Below are 19983 nucleotides of genomic sequence, written 5' to 3' on the forward strand. Positions count from 1 at the left end.
TCCCGATCAACCGGATGAGAATGATGTGGAGGCAATGGCCTCTTACGATAAGTATTGCCACGACTCCCTTCAAGTCTCATGCTTAATGCTTGGGACTATGATACCCGAACTCCAAAAGGATTTCGAGCATCATAGTGCATACGACATGATAACGCAATTGAAGGAGATGTTCCTCCAACAAGCGCGTGTCGAGCGTTTCGAAACGGTTCGGGCGCTACATGCTTGTCGTATGGACGATACCCAATCGGTTTCATCTTATGTACTTAAGATGAAAAGCCTTATCGATCGTGCTAACCGTCTTAACCTAAACATATCAAATGAGTTAGCCACCGATCTTATCCTTAACTCCCTATCAAAAAGGTTTGATCAATTTGTAATTAATTACAATATGAATGGGATGGATAAGAGCATAGGTGAGCTTCACGGTATGCTTAGAACGGCGGAAACTAGCATGGGTAAAAGGGCTTTACCCGTGTTAGCAATCGATCAAGGTGGGTCAAAAGGTAACACCTCTAAGCCAAAGGTGGGCAAGAGAAAAGGACCCGCCCATCAAGGCAAAGGGAAAGGGAAGATGGTTACCCCAACCATCAACAAGGCTAAGAAGAAAAAGGTAGCCGAGAAGGCAAACCCCAAAGAAGACCCATGTTTCGGTTGCGGTGAGATGGGTCATTGGAAACGAAACTGTCCGGTCTATCTTAAGGAGTTGAAGGACAAGAGGGATGCAGGGCAAACCTCAGGTAATATGTATATGGTATATATAGAGCTTAGTATTACTTCTTCTAATACATGGGTATTAGACACGGGATGTGGAACTCATATTTGCAATTCTTTGCAGGGGTTCAAAAGAAGTGAACATAAGGCGGGAACATCAAGTCTCTATATGGGCAATGGTGCAAAGGTGCATGTTAAAGCTCAAGGAGATTTTATTTTGAAGCTTCCAAGCGGATTGGAACTTATTTTAGAAAATGTTTTGTATGCTCCGGATTTGTGTAGAAACATTATTTCTATTTCTCGCTTAAAACAATGTGGTTACGTTGTTAATTTTATTGATGATGATATTCATGTTTCTAAAGATAATGTATTCTATTTCAAGGCTTCGCCTTCAAATGGAATTTATGAATTGGTTCATGATGACACATCATCGAGCTCTATATACCATACTAGCACCAAGAAAATCAAAAGGGATTTGAGTGATTCCTACTTATGGCATTGTCGCCTTGGTCACATAAACAAGAACCGAATGCATACACTTCAAAAGAATGGACTCTTGAAATCAAATGAGATGGACTCGTTTGATGTATGTGAATCTTGTTTACAAGGCAAGATGACTAAAGCACCTTTCAAAGGAACTTATGAAAGGGCTAAAGATTTATTGGGATTAATACATTCGGATGTATGTGGACCCTTTAAACCCATAGCTAGGAATGGTGAAAGATACTTCGTTACTTTCATTGATGACTTCAGTCGTTTTGGATATGTCTACTTATTAAGACATAAGGACGAAACTTTTGAAGCATTCAAAGAATATCAAAACGAAGTACAAAATCAACTCAATAGGACAATTAAGGTACTTCGTACCGATAGAGGAGGTGAATACCTAAGCGATGCATTCCAAGATCATCTTAGGAGTTGTGGGATTATCTCACAACTTACTCCACCCGGAACACCCCAACTTAATGGAGTTTCCGAAAGGAGGAACCGAACCCTAATGGATATGGTTCGATCTATGATGGCAAGAAGCTCGTTGCCTCTATCATTTTGGGGTTATTGTCTAAGCTCCGCGGTTCGTATTTTAAATATGGCCCCAACCAAGAAAGTGGAACGAACTCCTCATGAGATGTGGTTTGGAAAACCTCCTTCTCTTTCATACTTGAAAGTATGGGGATGTGAAGCTTATCCTAAGCGCCATGTAGCTAATAAGTTACATGCTCGATCCACAAAGTGTATCTTCATAGGTTATCCCAAGGATGATATGGGATACTATTTCTATGATCCGACCGAGCAAAATGTATTTGTTGCTCGAAAGGCGGAATTCCTTGAAACCAAATTCCTAATGGAAGGTGATGGTGAAAGGAAAATAGATCTTGTAGAGGTACAAGATCAAGTTGATGATACACAAATGGTTGACACTAGTACTCAACATGAGGATGTTGAAAATGATCAAGTGGATGATCAAAGTACACAAGACGTTCGAAGATCTAGTAGGATTAGTAATCCTCCTGAGAGATATGGTTTTCTCGTGGATGGATGCTACACGGTTGATTTGGATGAACCGATAAACTACGAAGATGCTTTATCAAGGATTGATAAAGATAAATGGCAGGAAGCCATGAACGCCGAGATGCAATCCATGTATGAAAACCAAGTGTGGGAACTTGTTGAGCAACCTCCTAGCTCTAAGCTAGTTGATTGCAAATGGCTTTTCAAAATGAAAACCGACATACATGGAAACTTGGATACATATAAAGCTAGACTTGTTGCAAAAGGTTTCACTCAAACTCAAGGGGTTGATTATGATGAAACTTTCTCGCCTGTTGCAATGCTAAAGTCTATTAGGATATTATTTGCCATTGCTGCTCACTATGACTATGATATATGGCAAATGGATGTCAAAACCGCTTTCCTAAATGGATATCTTATGGAAGATGTCTATATGGTCCAGCCTGAAGGTTTTGTTGATCCAAAATATCCTAAAAGTGTATGCAAGTTAAAGAAGTCAATCTACGGATTGAAACAAGCATCTAGAATGTGGAATCATCGTTTTAATGAGGAAGCCGAGAAATTTGGCTTCATTAAAAATGGTGATGAAGCTTGTGTATATAAGAAAGCTAGTGGGAGCACTATCATGTTCCTTGTACTATATGTGGATGATATATTATTATTTGGAAATGATATTACCACAATGCAAGGAGTGAAAACTTGGCTAAAGAGTTGCTTCTCCATTAAGGATCTTGGAGATGCACAATACATATTGGGGATAGGGATCTATAGGAATAGATCCAAGAGATTGATAGGTTTAAGTCAAAGTACATACATTGATAAAATCTTGAAAAGGTTCAAGATGGAAAACTCTAAGAAAGGTTTGGTACCTATTCAAAGAGGAACCGTTCTCAATTCATCTCAGTGTCCTACCACGAAAGATGAACAAGATAGAATGAAGAAAGTCCCATACGCATCTGCAATTGGGTCTATCATGTATGCGATGATATGTACTAGACCGGATGTGTCATGCGCTCTAAGCTTGACAAGTAGATACCAGAATAACCCAGGAAACAGTCATTGGATTGCTGTTAAAAGTATACTGAAATACCTTAGGAGGACTAAGGATATGTTTCTAATATACGGGTCTGGTGAGGAGGAACTCGCCGTAAAAGGTTACGTGGACGCGAGTTTCCAAACTGATCGAGATGACTCTCGATCACAATCCGGTTATGTCTTCATGTTAAATGGTGGTGCGGTCTCTTGGAAGAGTTCGAAACAGGAGGTTGTTGCGTTATCCACTACAGAGTCGGAGTACATTGCCGCCTCACTGGCAGCTCAGGAAGCTGCATGGATGAAGAAATTCATAGACGACTTAGGAGTGGTCCCTTCCATTCAGGACCCTCTTGAGATCTTTTGTGACAACGAGGGTGCGATTGCTCAAATCAAGGAACCTCGTGCCCATCAAAAGACTCGTCACATTGAGCGGAGATTCAACTACATAAGGGATGAAGTTGAAAAAGGAAAGATATGTATTCGCAAAGTTCACACAGATCATAATGTTGCGGATCCACTCACGAAGCTTTTACATGGGCCAAAACATGAGGGACATGTTTGTGCATTAGGGCTTCGATATTCTAGTGATTGGATATGATCTATTTTATGTATTGTACCGGAACGAAATTATTCAAACTCATTAATATAACTATGGTGTTAATTTATCTGAGTTATGTTCCTATTTTGCATATTTCATCCATGAATAAGCAATTATTCTAAATTTCCATAGTCGATCACATTTGTGGGAACAAGTGTGAGGTTCAGACTATTATGAACTCGGATTGGTATACATTCATAGGTTGAATGTGGGGCAAGGATGCAACCAAGGTTCATAGATATTTGTGGGAGACAAATATTGGAAGACCCGCTCTCAAGAATTACTGTATAGAGCCTTTGTGGTTGATCACATGTAATCTTGAGTAAAGGCGAATATCATTGTATCCTCTGACCTGAGATACATATTGGGTTCAGATATTCACCAAGTACTGTGCCTTGATTCTTTCCTTCGCTATTCTGAAACATGGTAGTACATAAGGAAGAACTCAGGTATATTACAAAGTGTATATCTAGGACGTATGTAGTCAAGATGGAATTTGTCCCTCTTATTCGTTGAGAGTCAGATGTCTAAGGCCTGAAAAGTTAAATCTATAAGAGAGTGATCACTCTGTATCTCCTGGATTTGACATGACATCTAGGATGAAAGGATATTATGAAAGATTCACCTAATCATATTCGAGATGGGAACTCGAAAGGGATGATGTTATTGAATGGCACAAAGTCATAACATATTAGGGGTGATGGACGGTGTGTTAGGCTGTATCCATCACTTGCATTAATTTCTTATGTTTCTCGTGCAAGTGGGAGATTGAAAGTATTTCGTATGCCCGAGAGACATATTGAATTAATGTGGCTAACATGTTATGATCCAAGTCGGGTCATACCCAATAACAAACTTACCGACACCTTATATGTATTCATTTTAACGGTTGGATTGTTAAATGAATACACGACACTTGAACTTTAGAAAAATCGGTTTTCTAAATTATGATCACTTGAGAAAAATTATTTGGATAATTTATATGTGTTGTGGATTTAATTATTTATAGGTTTAAATAATTATGTTGTATTTCATAAAATGGTTTATGAAATAATTACAAATAACAAATACAAACTTATTTTATACAAGTTTTATAAAATAAATATAAGTTTTATAAAATAAAACTTGTTATAAAATACACATGAGGTGTGCAGAATTTGGGTCTCCAAGATACCACACCCATGCTTGTTTTTTGTTGATTTTAAGACAACACAAGTGCCAAGGGACATGCATATTAGTTTACCAAGGACCTTGACTCAAAGTGAGCTTGCAATACACATTTTAAACTTACAAAAAAACTGCATAATCCTCTAAATACTCAGCTGCTGTGCCGTGGCCTTTTGGTAGCAAAAAGGGATTCAAAGTTTGATTTTTGCAAGCAACATTCAAGTGTAATTAAATCCTAACCAAAGCTAGGGTGTTGGTGCACAAGTTTGGGGTATAACTACTTGAGGTTTCATAGTTTTGGAGCTCCATTCATCATCATCTTCATCATCATCTACTAACAAGCTAGGAGAAGGTATATACATCTTATTCTTGCTTGTAGTTTGTAAGCTTATTTCTCAACTTGATCCTAATTGGGATTTAACTTTAATTGGTTAAAGATTAACATGTTCTAAAATGGTAATTACATGCTTCCGCTTTTAATTGATTCATAAATGGTTTTAAGTATCATGAAACTTGTTAAATCCCAACACATACGTCCTAGATATACACTTTGTAATATACCTGAGTTCTTCCTTATGTACTACCATGTTTCAGAATAGCGAAGGAATGAATCAAGGCACAATACTTGGTGAATATCCGAACCCAATATGTATCTCAGGTCAGAGGATACAATGATATTCGCCTTTACTCAAGATTACATGTGATCAACCACAAAGGCTCTATACAGTAATTCTTGAGAGCGGGTCTTCCAATATTTGTTTCCCACAAATATCTATGAACCTTGGTTGCAACCTTGCCCCACATTCAACCTATGAAAGTATACCAATCCGAGTTCATAATAGTCTAAACCTCACACTTGTTCCCACAAATGTGATCGACTACGGAAATTTTGAATAATTGCTAATTCATGGATGAAATATGCAAAATAGGAACATAACTCAAATAAATTAACACCATAGTTATATTAATGAGTTTGAATAATTTCGTTCCGGTACAATGCTTAAAATAGATCATATCCAATCACTAGAATATCGAAGCCCTAATGCACAAACATGTCCCTCATGTTTTGGCCCATGTAAAAGCTTCGTGAGTGGATCCGCAACATTATGATCTGTATGAACTTTGCGAATACATATCTTTCCTTTTTCAACTTCATCCCTTATGTAGTTGAATCTCCGCTCAATGTGACGAGTCTTTTGATGGGCACGAGGTTCCTTGATTTGAGCAATCGCACCCTCGTTGTCACAAAAGATCTCAAGAGGGTCCTGAATGGAAGGGACCACTCCTAAGTCGTCGATGAATTTCTTCATCCATGCAGCTTCCTGAGCTGCCAGTGAGGCGGCAATGTACTCCGACTCTGTAGTGGATAACGCAACAACCTCCTGTTTCGAACTCTTCCAAGAGACCGCACCACCATTTAACATGAAGACATAACCGGATTGTGATCGAGAGTCATCTCGATCAGTTTGGAAACTCGCATCCACGTAACCTTTTACAACGAGTTCCTCCTCACCAGACCCATATATTAGAAACATATCCTTAGTCCTCCTAAGGTATTTCAATATACTTTTAACAGCAATCCAATGACTGTTTCCTGGGTTATTCTGGTATCTACTTGTCAAGCTTAGAGCGCATGACACATCCGGTCTAGTACATATCATTGCATACATGATAGACCCAATAGCAGATGCGTATGGGACTTTCTTCATTTTCTCTTGTTCATCTTTCGTGGTGGGACACTGAGATGAACTGAGACTGGTTCCTCTTTGAATAGGTACCAAACCTTTCTTAGAGTTTTCCATCTTGAACCTTTTCAAGATTTTATCAATGTATGTACTTTGACTTAAACCTATCAATCTCTTGGATCTATTCCTATAGATCCCTATCCCCAATATGTATTGTGCATCTCCAAGATCCTTAATGGAGAAGCAACTCCTTAGCCAAGTTTTGACTCCTTGCATTGTGGTAATATCATTCCCAAATAATAATATATCATCCACATATAGTACAAGGAATATGATAGTGCTCCCACTAGCTTTCTTATATACACAAGCTTCATCACCATTTTTAATGAAGCCAAATTTCTCGGCTTCCTCATTAAAACGATGATTCCACATTCTAGATGCTTGTTTCAATCCGTAGATTGACTTCTTTAACTTGCATACCCTTTTAGGATATTTTAGATCAACAAAACCTTCAGGCTGGACCATATAGACATCTTCCATAAGATATCCATTTAGGAAAGCGGTTTTGACATCCATTTGCCATATTTCATAGTCGTAGTGAGCAGCAATGGCAAATAATATCCTAATAGACTTTAGCATTGCCACTGGCGAGAAAGTTTCATCATAATCAACCCCTTGAGTTTGAGTGAAACCTTTTGCTACAAGTCTAGCTTTATATGTATCCAAGTTTCCATGTATGTCGGTTTTCTTCTTGAAAAGCCATTTGCAATCAACTAGCTTAGAGCTAGGAGGTTGCTCAACAAGTTCCCACACTTGGTTTTCATACATGGATTGCATCTCGGCGTCCATGGCATCCTGCCATTTATCTTTATCAATCCTTGATAAAGCATCTTGGTAGTTTGTCGGTTCATCCAAATCAACCGTATAACAACCATCTATGAGAAACCCATATCTCTCAGGAGGATTGCTAATCCTACCAGATCTACGAATGTCTTGTGTATTTTGATCATCCATTTGATCACTATCAACATTTTCATGTTGAGTGCTAGTGTTAACCAATTGTGTATCATCTACTTGATCTTGAACCTCTTCAAGATCTATCTTCCTTTCACTATTTCCTTCCATTAGGAACTTAGTTTCAAGGAATTCCGCCTTCCGAGCAACAAATACATTCTGCTCGGATGGATCATAGAAATAGTATCCCATATCATCCTTGGGATATCCTATGAAGATACACTTCGTGGATCGAGCATTCAACTTATTAGGGACGTAACGCTTAGGATAAGCTTCACATCCCCATACCTTTAAGTATGATAGAGATGGGGGTTTACCAAACCACATCTCGTGAGGAGTTCGTTCCACTTTCTTGGTTGGGGCCATATTTAAAATACGAGCCGCGGAGCTTAGACAATAACCCCAAAATGATAGAGGCAACGAGCTTCTTGCCATCATAGATCGAACCATATCCATTAGGGTTCGGTTCCTCCTTTCGGAAACTCCATTAAGTTGGGGTGTTCCGGGTGGAGTAAGTTGTGAGATAATCCCACAACTCCTAAGATGATCTTGGAAAGCATCGCTTAGGTATTCACCTCCTCTATCGGTACGAAGTACCTTAATTGTCTTGTTGAGTTGATTTTGTACTTCGTTTTGATATTCTTTGAATGCTTCAAACGTTTTGTCCTTGTGTCTTAATAAATAGACATATCCGAAACGACTAAAGTCATCAATGAAAGTAACAAAGTATCTTTCACCATTCCTAGTCATGGGTTTAAAGGGTCCACATACATCCGAATGTATTAATCCCAATAAATCTTTAGCCCTTTCATAAGTCCCTTTGAAAGGTGCTTTAGTCATCTTGCCTTGTAAACAAGATTCACATACATCAAACGAATCCATTTCATTTGATTTCAAAAGTCCATCCTTTTGAAGTGTATGCATTCGGTTCTTGTTTATGTGACCAAGGCGATAATGCCATAAATAGGAATCACTCAAATCCCTTTTGAGTTTCTTGGTGCTTGTATGGTACATTGAGCTACTAGATGATGTGTCATCATGAACCAATTCATAAATTCCATTTGAAGGTGAAGCCTTGAAATAGAATACATTATCCAAATAAATATGGATATCATCATTAACAAAATTAAGATAAAAACCACATTGTTTCAAACGGGAAATGGAAATAATGTTTCGACATAAATCGGGTGCATACAAAACATCTTTCAAAATAAGTTCCAAACCACTTGGAAGCTTTAACACAAAGTCTCCTTGAGCCTTCACTTGCACTTTGGCTCCATTACCCATGTAGAGACTTGATGTTCCCGTTTGCTTGCTACTTCTTTTGAACCCCTGCAATGAATTGCAAATGTGAGTTCCACATCCAGTGTCTAATACCCATGTATTAAAAGAAGTAATACTAAGCTCTATATATACCATATATATATTACCTGAGGTTTGCCCTGCATCCCTCTTGTCCTTCAACTCCTTAAGATAGACCGGACAGTTTCGTTTCCAATGACCCATTTCACCGCAACCGAAACATGGGTCTTCCTTTGGGTTTGCCTTCTCGGCTACCTTTTGCTTCTTAGCCTTGTTCTTGGTTGGGGTAACCATCTTCCCCTTCCCTTTGCCTTGATGGGCGGGTCCTTTCCTCTTAGCCACCTTTGGCTTAGAGGTGTTACCTTTGGATCCACCTTGATCGATTGCTAACACGGGTAAAGCCCTTTTACCCATGCTAGTTTCCGCCGTTCTAAGCATACCGTGAAGCTCACCTATGCTCTTATCCATCCCATTCATATTGTAATTAATTACAAATTGATCAAACCTTTTTGATAGGGAGTTAAGGATAAGATCGGTGGCTAACTCATTAGATATGTTTAGGTTAAGACGGTTAGCACGATCGATAAGGCTTTTCATCTTAAGTACATAAGATGAAACCGATTGGGTATCGTCCATACGACAAGCATGTAGCGCCCGAACCGTTTCGAAGCGTTCGACACGCGCTTGTTGGAGGAACATCTCCTTCAATTGCGTTATCATGTCGTATGCACTATGATGCTCGAAATCCTTTTGGAGTTCGGGTATCATAGTCCCAAGCATTAAGCATGAGACTTGAAGGGAGTCGTGGCAATACTTATCGTAAGAGGCCATTGCCTCCACATCATTCTCATCCGGTTGATCGGGAATGGGGTCCTCAAGCACATACATTTTATCCTCTTGTTTGAGGACAATCCAAAGATTGCGGAACCAATCCATAAAGTTTGTATGGTTGAGTTTGTCTTTCTCTAAGAGAGACCTTAATGATAGGTGGTTCAGGTTAAGTGGTGCGTTTGGAATGTTGTTGTTGTTATTGGCGGCCATCTACAAAATTAACAAAGTTCGTTTAAGTATCGATTTTAATTTAACATTCAATACCCTTTTAAAATTTTAATTGACTTATTAAATATTAGAATCCAACGGTAAATCAAATTTCGGTTAGGTGACCTTTATCCCGTTATTTGATTTAGCTAGGTAGTCATTATATGACAATTGCAATCCTTTTGCAACTTCTAAGTTATGGGATCATGCAATCCTTTTGCATGGCATATTTATCCCATCAACGCCTTTTTGTTCCTCATGCTTCGGTGACCCTAAGTTCATGATTCCCAAATCAAGTCGTCCCACTTGTGTAAACATGTAAATTCAACATACAAGTGGTTAGGTGACCTTTATCCCACAAGTGTGCGAAATTTACCTTATTGATATTAGTCCGCTCATGACGGTTAGGTGACCTTTATCCCGTCAAGAGTTTCTTAATATGTCTAAGTGTTTTCACAAAAGGATGGCGTTAAACTTGTTTAGCTTGTTTGTTAAAGGGATTTTGAGTTTTCGTTATTTCTAGTTTAGGAAAACTTTTGCACCATACACCAACATGCATTTAGTGTATGGTTTATTTGAAAATCCATTTTCATGTTTTGTAATTAAGCCAATTACTTGATATAAACCATTTTATATGTATGATCCTTATCATGTTCTTAATAACCATTTATTAAGGTTCTCGGTTGCCTTTTAAATTTAACCATTTAAATTGCCGTTTTGCATGTACTTAGCACGTCTAATTTAACCAATTAAAATGTCGTTTTGTTAGTTGTTATCTTGTGATTAATTGTATCAACCAAACATACAAAACAATAATCATACAAACAACCACATATGCAAAATAAGTATGTTCACAATCTAGCCATTTTGGTGGACATTTGTTTAGCCGAAAACAAATGTCACCGGGTAAGGGTTAATCATACAAAGTAGGAGATTACAATCTCCCACTTAACCTTGCATCCATATGCTCCTTGTGTTCTTGAAGTCTTCATGATCTTGTTCTTCATTTTTACAAAATATGTATCCTAATACATTTTTATCTAGAAAATGAAATACAACCTATTCTATTTTACATACCAAATGTAAAACAAATTACATAGCCAAAATAATAATTATTACATGCCAATTGAATGAATAAAATTACATACCAAATGAATATAACAAATCAACCAAATATAACATGCAATCAACACAAGGTCAAGGCTAGGATTGTGAACTTTAACATGCAACCAAAATTGACCAAAATGCAAGTTCCAAACCCTCTTGGAACCTCTTTCAAATTCGGCCAAGCTTACAAACCCACCCAAACCCATTTGTTTTTGCAATCTACATTCATGCATGTTAGTAGATTGCAAATGTAGTGGGTTTTAAACAACAATTCGAAGCATATTTCAACAACTTCGGCTCTAGATACCATTGTTGGGATTTAACAAGTTTGATAAGTCTTAAAACCTTTTAAGAATCATAATATTCGGAAGCGTGTAATTACCAATTAAACTTGTTTATCTTTAAACCATTTTAAAGTTAAACCCCATGGATCAAATTGTGAAATAATGCTTACTAATTAACAAGAAAGGAAGAGTGTTTTATACCTCCTTAAACTAAGTTTAAGGGCTGAAAATTGCTTGAATGATGATGAGGAAGATGATGAGACAAAGTACCAACACACCCTTGTATTGGCTAGACTTTAATCACCTTGAAACCTAGCTTCAAACCCACTTTCTTTGGCTAGTAAAATCGACCAGCAGCAGCAACATTTGAGCTGAAATGTTTGATGAAAATGATGGCTTAAAAGCTTCTAACTTGAAGCCTCAAGTGTAGTATACCCCAAGCTTTGAATACCAACACCACCCTTTGTGTAGTTAGGATTTTAGGACACTTAATTAGCAAGCTACTAAGCAAGAAAACCTCTCTTTTTACTCTCTTAATTTCGGCCAGCAAGGTCTAGGAGAAGAAGAAGAGAGTTTTTTTTTTTAAGATTATCACAAGAATTAATGAGTCAATGCATGGTTAAAAGGCAAGCATGCTCATGGTAAGTTGTGTATTCATCAAATAACTAAAAGCTAGCATGTGGGATGTCATGGGGACTCCCATAAAACGTCCACCACTTGTGGATTATAAAAATCCATCAATTTTTTTTTATTACACAACTTGTTATTCATAAACATGTAATAAAACACATGCATTTGTTAAGTTACTTACATTTTATAAACCCATTTATAAAATATAACACAACTTAATTATTTAAGCCTATAAATAATTAAATATAAATTATCCAAATAATTTATCTCCAGTGATAATACTTTAGAAAACCGATTTTCCAAAATTCAAGTGTCGCGTATTTATTTAACGATCCAATTGTTAAGATAAATACATATAAGGTGTTGGTTAGCTTGTTATTGGGTATGACCCGACTTGGATCATAACATATTAGCCACATTAATTTAATATGTCTCTCGGGCATATGAAATACCTTCAATCATTGCATACATAATATTACACAAATACATAAATACGTATTTTAATCTGTATCCGGCCACTCATCACTGTCGAAATCATCTCTAGGGTGCCTGTACTGTTCTTCTTCTGATGATGTTTCATCCATGTGATTGTTTGGATCTGTATTGATTATGGTTTCCATTAAATCTCTTTCACGAATAGTATTCTTAACAAAAGCATCCAAAGCTGTTGCTGGTGACTGGCTTAGAGGGTGATCTGCTTGTCGAAAAGATGTTGAGTCAATGAATGTATGAGGTAATCCATTGAGCTGACTCATTTCTACCTTGAATAATAACCACTGTTCTGGGTGAACATCTTTTGTACTGATGAGATTATATCCATACCAGCCATGGATTTTTACAAATGAATCTTGATGGATTATTGTGCCGTTTGGAGACTGTGAACATCGGACCAGGTTCTGATGGAAAATAACTACAACATATGTAGTGAGGAAATTGCCAAATATTGATTCCCAATAAGACATTGTTTGATATCTTAGAAGGAATTTGAGAGTATTTCGAAACATTTGTTGTTCATCTTGGGGATTTCCTACTTGTGTTAAGAACAAATATCTGTTCATCACTTGTGCATTGAATACAATTGCAATGTAATGACACCTGGATAGATTGAGGAAGAAAGGGATTGCTTCAGGGACAAGGTGATATGGATCATGAATGTGGAAAAGGTTGAGAAAAGGGTATTCAGAATTGAAGGTCATTCCTCGAAATGGAGAGCTTCCATATTTTCTAGCAAGTATTTTCCAATATGCTGTCCATGTTTCATGACAGTAGACAGGAATTGACTTTTCTAGGATTTTTTCTGTGATTTCATGTGGGAGTTGATCCATTCTTTGCCATACTGTTGATTGAGGTGCTGATGATGAAGATGAAGATTCTGCATCTGGTTGTAAAACTGCTATAACAGGAATGAGTAAATTGCTTTGTTCTGCACCTTTTCTTGAAAGAAAATCTGGAAGAAAATTGGTTGATCCTTTTATGTGTTTAACTTCAAAATCATATTGGGAAAACCATTCTGCCCATCTGAGCAATTGAGGATGTGGGATTGTCTTGTTCTTGAATTGTAACATTTTAGGAAATGAAGACATATCCATTTCAATAAGAAATTTGTGACCAATAAGGTGAAAAGCAAACTTTTTGATACCATTTTTGACTGCAAGGATTTCTTTGAAAGTAGAATGGTAGTGTGTTTCAGAAGGTTTGAAATGACCACTTTGATAACCACAGATGTTGCGGTTACCATTAATTTCTTCTAAGAGGACTGCTCCCCAGTGTTCATCACTTGCATCTGTCTGCAATATTCTTTTTCCATTGGATGGAATTTGGAGGGGAGGGAGATTATCAGTTAGTCTCTTAAGTTGTTGCACTGCTTTGGTTTGTTGAAAATTCCAGGGTGGAGGGTTCTTTTTGAGCATATCATACAATGGTTTGGTTAAATGGGAAAAGTTTTTGATGAATGGGGACATGTAATTTACTATACCAAGAAATTGTTGAATATCCTTGGTAGTGGAAAGCATGTCTGGGAATTCAAGTAGTTTTTTCGCTACATGAGGTTGAAGTTGATATTGAGAGTTGTTGATGGTCATTCCCAAGAAATCAATTTGAGTTGTTGCCAAAATCATCTTTCTTTCTGAGAGCATAATTCCATATTGCAAAAGCAATGAATGAAATTTGTTTAGCAGTACTAAATGCTCTTCTTCATTTTTTGAAAAGAGAAGAATGTCATCAATATAAATTACTGCACTTGAGAGAATTGGTTCAAAGATCTTGATCATTGCTTTTTGAAAAGCTGAAGGAGCACTTTTTAGACCAAAGGGCATCACTGTCCATTGATAGTGATGATCAGGGATACAAAAAGCTGTTTTGTATCTTTCTTCAGGATGAATGCCAATTTGCCAAAAACCTGCTTTAAGATCAAACTTGGAAAAAACTTTTGCATTGGTTAGGCTTTGGAAGAGAGTTCATCTGTTTGGAAGAGGAAACTTATCATCTGCAAGGAATTCATTCAAAGGCTTGTAGTTGATTACAAGTCTTTTCTTGCCACGTATCTGTTCTGAATGTTTGTTGACATAGAAAGCTTCACACGCCCATGGGGATGTTGTTGGTTCGATCAGGCCTAAAATGTTCTTGTACTCTATACTTAAGGGTTGAAGATGGGTAATCCAGCTAATTGGGATACTTTCCCAAAGGTAACATATGCTGATACCAACCCTTAAGTATTTTATAATGTTATACCAAAAGCACCCTTAAGTATTTCAAACCATACTGTTCTGGGTTTAGGGGTTTCTTTCACGAATAGGGAAACGACTTTGGTTATTCTTAAAAATCCGGAAATCACTTCTAAATATGTCTTTCAGATCTCCATCAAACTCATCTTCTTTACCCTCTTCAAAATTAGATTATCTATATCAGTTATCATATATAGATGACGAATCTAAAATTCCAGAATCTAGATATCCTGTAGTTAATCCTTATGATGTTTATAAAAAACCTTCTTCTTCAATTTCTAGAGTAGCTTCTCAAGTATTTCACTCATCGAAAAATCCAAAAACAAAAGAATTTATCCAAGCTTCTCGATTTGATCAATATCAAATCCCTTCTGATTCAAAAGAGCAGTTGGTATCTCTTGAATTACCAAAACATTTAATCCCTAATTGGCAGAGAGCAGGTTACACACATATGCACTTTGGTGCTATCAGATTAGCTCTTACTTTTCATGGGAGAAAAGGACTTGGAGTAGTCTCTCGAATAGCTCTCCTTGATTCAAGGTTTACAAGATATCAAGATGCTTGTATTGCAACAGTACAAACAACTCTGAATGCTGGAACAGTCTTCCTGACTTTCTTTCCAAATTTCAATATGCCTCTCACAGATCCATCACTGTTGACAGCCTTGAAAGTCCAGATGCAGATAACTGGAGCACCTCAGGTAAACACATATACTGCTACTCTTCACTACCAAATGGTTTACAGAGTACAAAACCATGCTTTTGACATACCAGTTCCATCTCACATAAACACAGAAGATGCTATATTTCTTAATATAGATTCAACAGCTACACCTAGTCTTTCCTACATCCCAAAACAAATAACCAAAGAAGCCCTTTGTGAATTACTCCCTTCTTCTTGGTTAACAAATTATGAATCAATCCACTCCCAGACACAAACAGCCCAATCAACAGATCCAGTTTTCCACACTAGATCAGATGGTCTAGTTGAGATCCGTTTTCCAAAACCAAATATTGTTCAGAATTGTCCAGTAGTTCCCACAGAACTAAACGTATTAGATTCTGATCCACTAAAAGTTGCATATTTTACAAGTGAAGGAAATCCTGTTTATCATGGTAAAGATCCAGTCACAGGACATATATGGTATGATGATTCCATTTGTAAATGCTATCTATGTCTAAATCATCAAGATGATTCTGAATCTGATGAAGATATAGAAGATCCTCAACCATCTACCAGACGATCAAGAAGAGACCCCAGAACCAGATCTAATCGTATCCTACAACCGGAATGCAACATGTTTGAACTACAAAACCCATCATATGAACAAGAATTCCCACCTCTTAAACCGTTTCAAAACCCAGAGAAAATCTCTCATTCATGGAAAATAGAAGCCCATGTAGCTATTGATCATCAAGGCAGACGAACTCAACAACCACTTGTTGAGCAAGTGCTTAATTGGCAATTAGAAAATCAAGTTGCTCAAAATAAAGTATTAAAAAGGCTTTCAGATGACAATGAAAAAATGAAATCTAAAGTTTTTTCCATAGAAGCAACTACTGCATAAATCAAAGCCAAAATTGATGTACTTCATAAAGAATTGATGATGGTGGTTACTACAATGAAAGGTACTATAAATTATTCTGAACTCCTCTCTCAAAAAGAACAAGAGAAAAAAGCCCTTGAAAACCAATTATTTTATTTTCAGAATAAACAAAATCAACCCTCATCTTTTCCTTCAAACCCTTTTTCCCCAAGAGTTTCACAACCAAACATCCAGATTCAAACACTTCAAGCAAACTCTTCATTCCACCCATCAGTTAACCCATTCTCACTAAAACCAAAACATACCATAGACTCCAAACCACAAGTTAAACCAAAAGTACCCAAAACTGAACCAGATGAACCCGATGCTTTTATTGGTGCTTCAACCTCAACCTCAACAGCAAATGAAACCCTTGAAACCATGGCCCTACAACAAGAAAACCCGATAAGTGCATTTTTGAAATCTCTTACCATACAACCACTAAATCCAAAACCCCATATCAAGCCAAAAAAGCCAATTCCAGAACCATTTGATCCGTTTCAAGCTTTTGAAGAACTATACATGGCAGATCAAGAAGAACTTCACTTTGATGATCTTGAAACTCCTTACACAGAAACCCACCAAACATCACAATCCATAACGTTCAAAAGTTTCACTATTGATGATATTCCTTTTTCGCAGTGGCGAGATCGCATGCAACATTTTCTTGCATGGTGCACGACTGAATTAGAAGAAAATGATATGCATGAAGTCTGTAGACGATTTGTTGCAAGACTTGAAGGCAGACTCTCTGATTGGTATCATTCTCTTGGCGAATACCGACAGATAGAAATCGTTTCAGCAAGATCCCCAATTGATCTCATGAATTATATTCACACAGAATTTCTTGGTACTGGAGATCAGATGCTTACTGCAGCTCGTGAAGAATTTTTAAAAATGAAATGCTGCTCCTTCGAATCAAAACACCTGAATAAGCATTATAATCGAATGTCAAAAAGATTCTATATGCTTGGTGGAATAGATGATGTTAATCTCAAACAAGTTTTCTTGAACTCTTTTCCTGAACCTCTGGCAATAGAAGCAACACGAACTATCCAGAAAACAGGCAAGCAATTGAAAGATGTTTCATTAGGTGTTCTATACCAATTCATTACTGAAGCATTGGAAAAGTTTTGTAATCACAAAAAATTTCTCAAATACGTTGAAGAAACTGGCTCTAAGCTTGGCAACGCATGTGATGACAGAAGATTTAAGATAAAGTGCAAAGATGAAAAATGCAATTGTTCTTCCAAAAGATCCACAAGATTCAAGAAATACAGAAACTACAAGATGAAGCCTTTCAAATGAGGAAAATGGAAATTCCTAAGAAAGAAAAATAAAAATTCTTTTAAAGGGAAAAATCGATGCTTCATTTGTGGCAAAAGTGGTCATTTTGCAAAGGAATGCAGAAACAAGAAAAAAGATAAATTCATGAAACAAGTCTCGATGATTACAGAAGAAGACTCGTCTGATCATGACATTGAATCTTTATTTTCATTAGATGATGAGCCCAATGATGAAACAATTTTAATGATCCAATTGTCTGATTCTGAATCAAATTGCTCAGAAGATACTTCAGAAAATGAATCGATGATGATAGATATTCAAGGAATCTATCCTGTTGAAAGAAGTGTCCCTTATGCACCAGTCCAAATACTCCTTACCCACTATTCAAAACCTCAAACCCTTATCGCCTTTTTTGATACAGGTTCTTCTTCAACCATTATGAATCCAGATCTCCTCCCCTCTCATATGTGGCAACCATGTTCTCAAACCTTTCGAACAGCTAATAGTTCTTCTCTTTCTATAGAACTTATTAGTAAACCTTTACTCATAAAACTCTTTCCACAATGTATAATACGTCATAGAGTTTTAGGATCTCATCTTCCTAATAAAGATTTGTTATTAGGTTTTGATATCTTGAGTCAAATCAAAAATCTTTCATGGTCAAACCAAGGTCTAAAATATAAGTCTTTTGTATTACCCTGGTTATCACTAACCCATTTGCAGGTACACACAATTGACAACAATTTTGGAGAATTTTCAACAAAGATAATTAGTACATCCTGTGCTAATTCACATACAGAATTTCTTCAAAAATGCAAGAATCCTTTATGGCAGAATCCAGAGTTTTTCATCAAACTACCCTTCAAGCTCAATGAAGATGTCAATCCAACAAAAGCAAGCCACCAAGGAATGAATCCAGAAGACTTACAACTTGCAGTCCAAGAACTTTCCCAACTCCAGCAAGAAGGCCTGATCGAACCAACAACATCCCCATGGGCGTGTGAAGCTTTCTATGTCAACAAACATTCAGAATAGATACGTGGCAAGAAAAGACTTGTAATCAACTACAAGCCTTTGAATGAATTCCTTGCAGATGATAAGTTTCCTCTTCCAAACAGATGGACTCTCTTTCAAAGCCTAACCAATGCAAAAGTTTTTTCCAAGTTTGATCTTAAAGCAGGTTTTTGGCAGATTGGCATTCATCCTGAAGAAAGATACAAAACAGCTTGTTGTATCCCTGATCATCACTATCAATGGACAGTGATGCCCTTTGGTCTAAAAAGTGCTCCTTCAGCTTTTCAAAAAGCAATGATCAAGATCTTTGAACCAATTCTCTCAAGTGCAGTAATTTATATTGATGACATTCTTCTCTTTTCAAAAAATGAAGAAGAGCATTTAGTACTGCTAAACAAATTTCATTCATTGCTTTTGCAATATGGAATTATGCTCTCAGAAAGAAAGATGATTCTGGCAACAACTCAAATTGATTTCTTGGGAATGACCATCAACAACTCTCAATATCACCTTCAACCTCATGTAGCGAAAAAACTACTTGAATTTCCAGACATGCTTTCCACTACCAAGGATATTCAACAATTTCTTGGTATAGTAAATTACATGTCCCCATTCATCAAAAACCTTTCCCATTTAACCAAACCATTGTATGATATGCTCAAAAAGAACCCTCCACCCTGGAATTTTCAACAAACCAAAGCAGTGCAACAACTTAAGAGACTAACTGATAATCTCCCTCCCCTCCAAATTCCATCCAATGGAAAAAGAATATTGCAGACAGATGCAAGTGATGAACACTGGGGAGCAGTCCTCTTAGAAGAAATTAATGGTAACCGCAACATCTGTGGTTATCAAAGTGGTCATTTCAAACCTTCTGAAACACACTACCATTCTACTTTCAAAGAAATCCTTGCAGTCAAAAATGGTATCAAAAGGTTTGCCTTTCACCTTATTGGTCACAAATTTCTTATTGAAATGGATATGTCTTCATTTCCTAAAATGTTACAATTCAAGAACAAGACAATCCCACATCCTCAATTACTCAGATGGGCAGAATGGTTTTCCCAATATGATTTTGAAGTTAAACACATAAAAGGATCAACCAATTTTCTTCCAGATTTTCTTTCAAGAAAAGGTGCAGAACAAAGCAATTTACTCATTCCTGTTATAGTAGTTTTACAACCAGATGCAGAATCTTCATCTTCATCATCAGCACCTCAATCAACAGTATGGCAAAGAATGGATCAACTCCCACATGAAATCACAGAAAAAATCCTAGAAAAGTCAATTCATG

Source organism: Rutidosis leptorrhynchoides, chromosome 1, assembly GCF_046630445.1.
Source record: "Rutidosis leptorrhynchoides isolate AG116_Rl617_1_P2 chromosome 1, CSIRO_AGI_Rlap_v1, whole genome shotgun sequence".
Classification (NCBI taxonomy): Eukaryota; Viridiplantae; Streptophyta; class Magnoliopsida; order Asterales; family Asteraceae; genus Rutidosis; species Rutidosis leptorrhynchoides.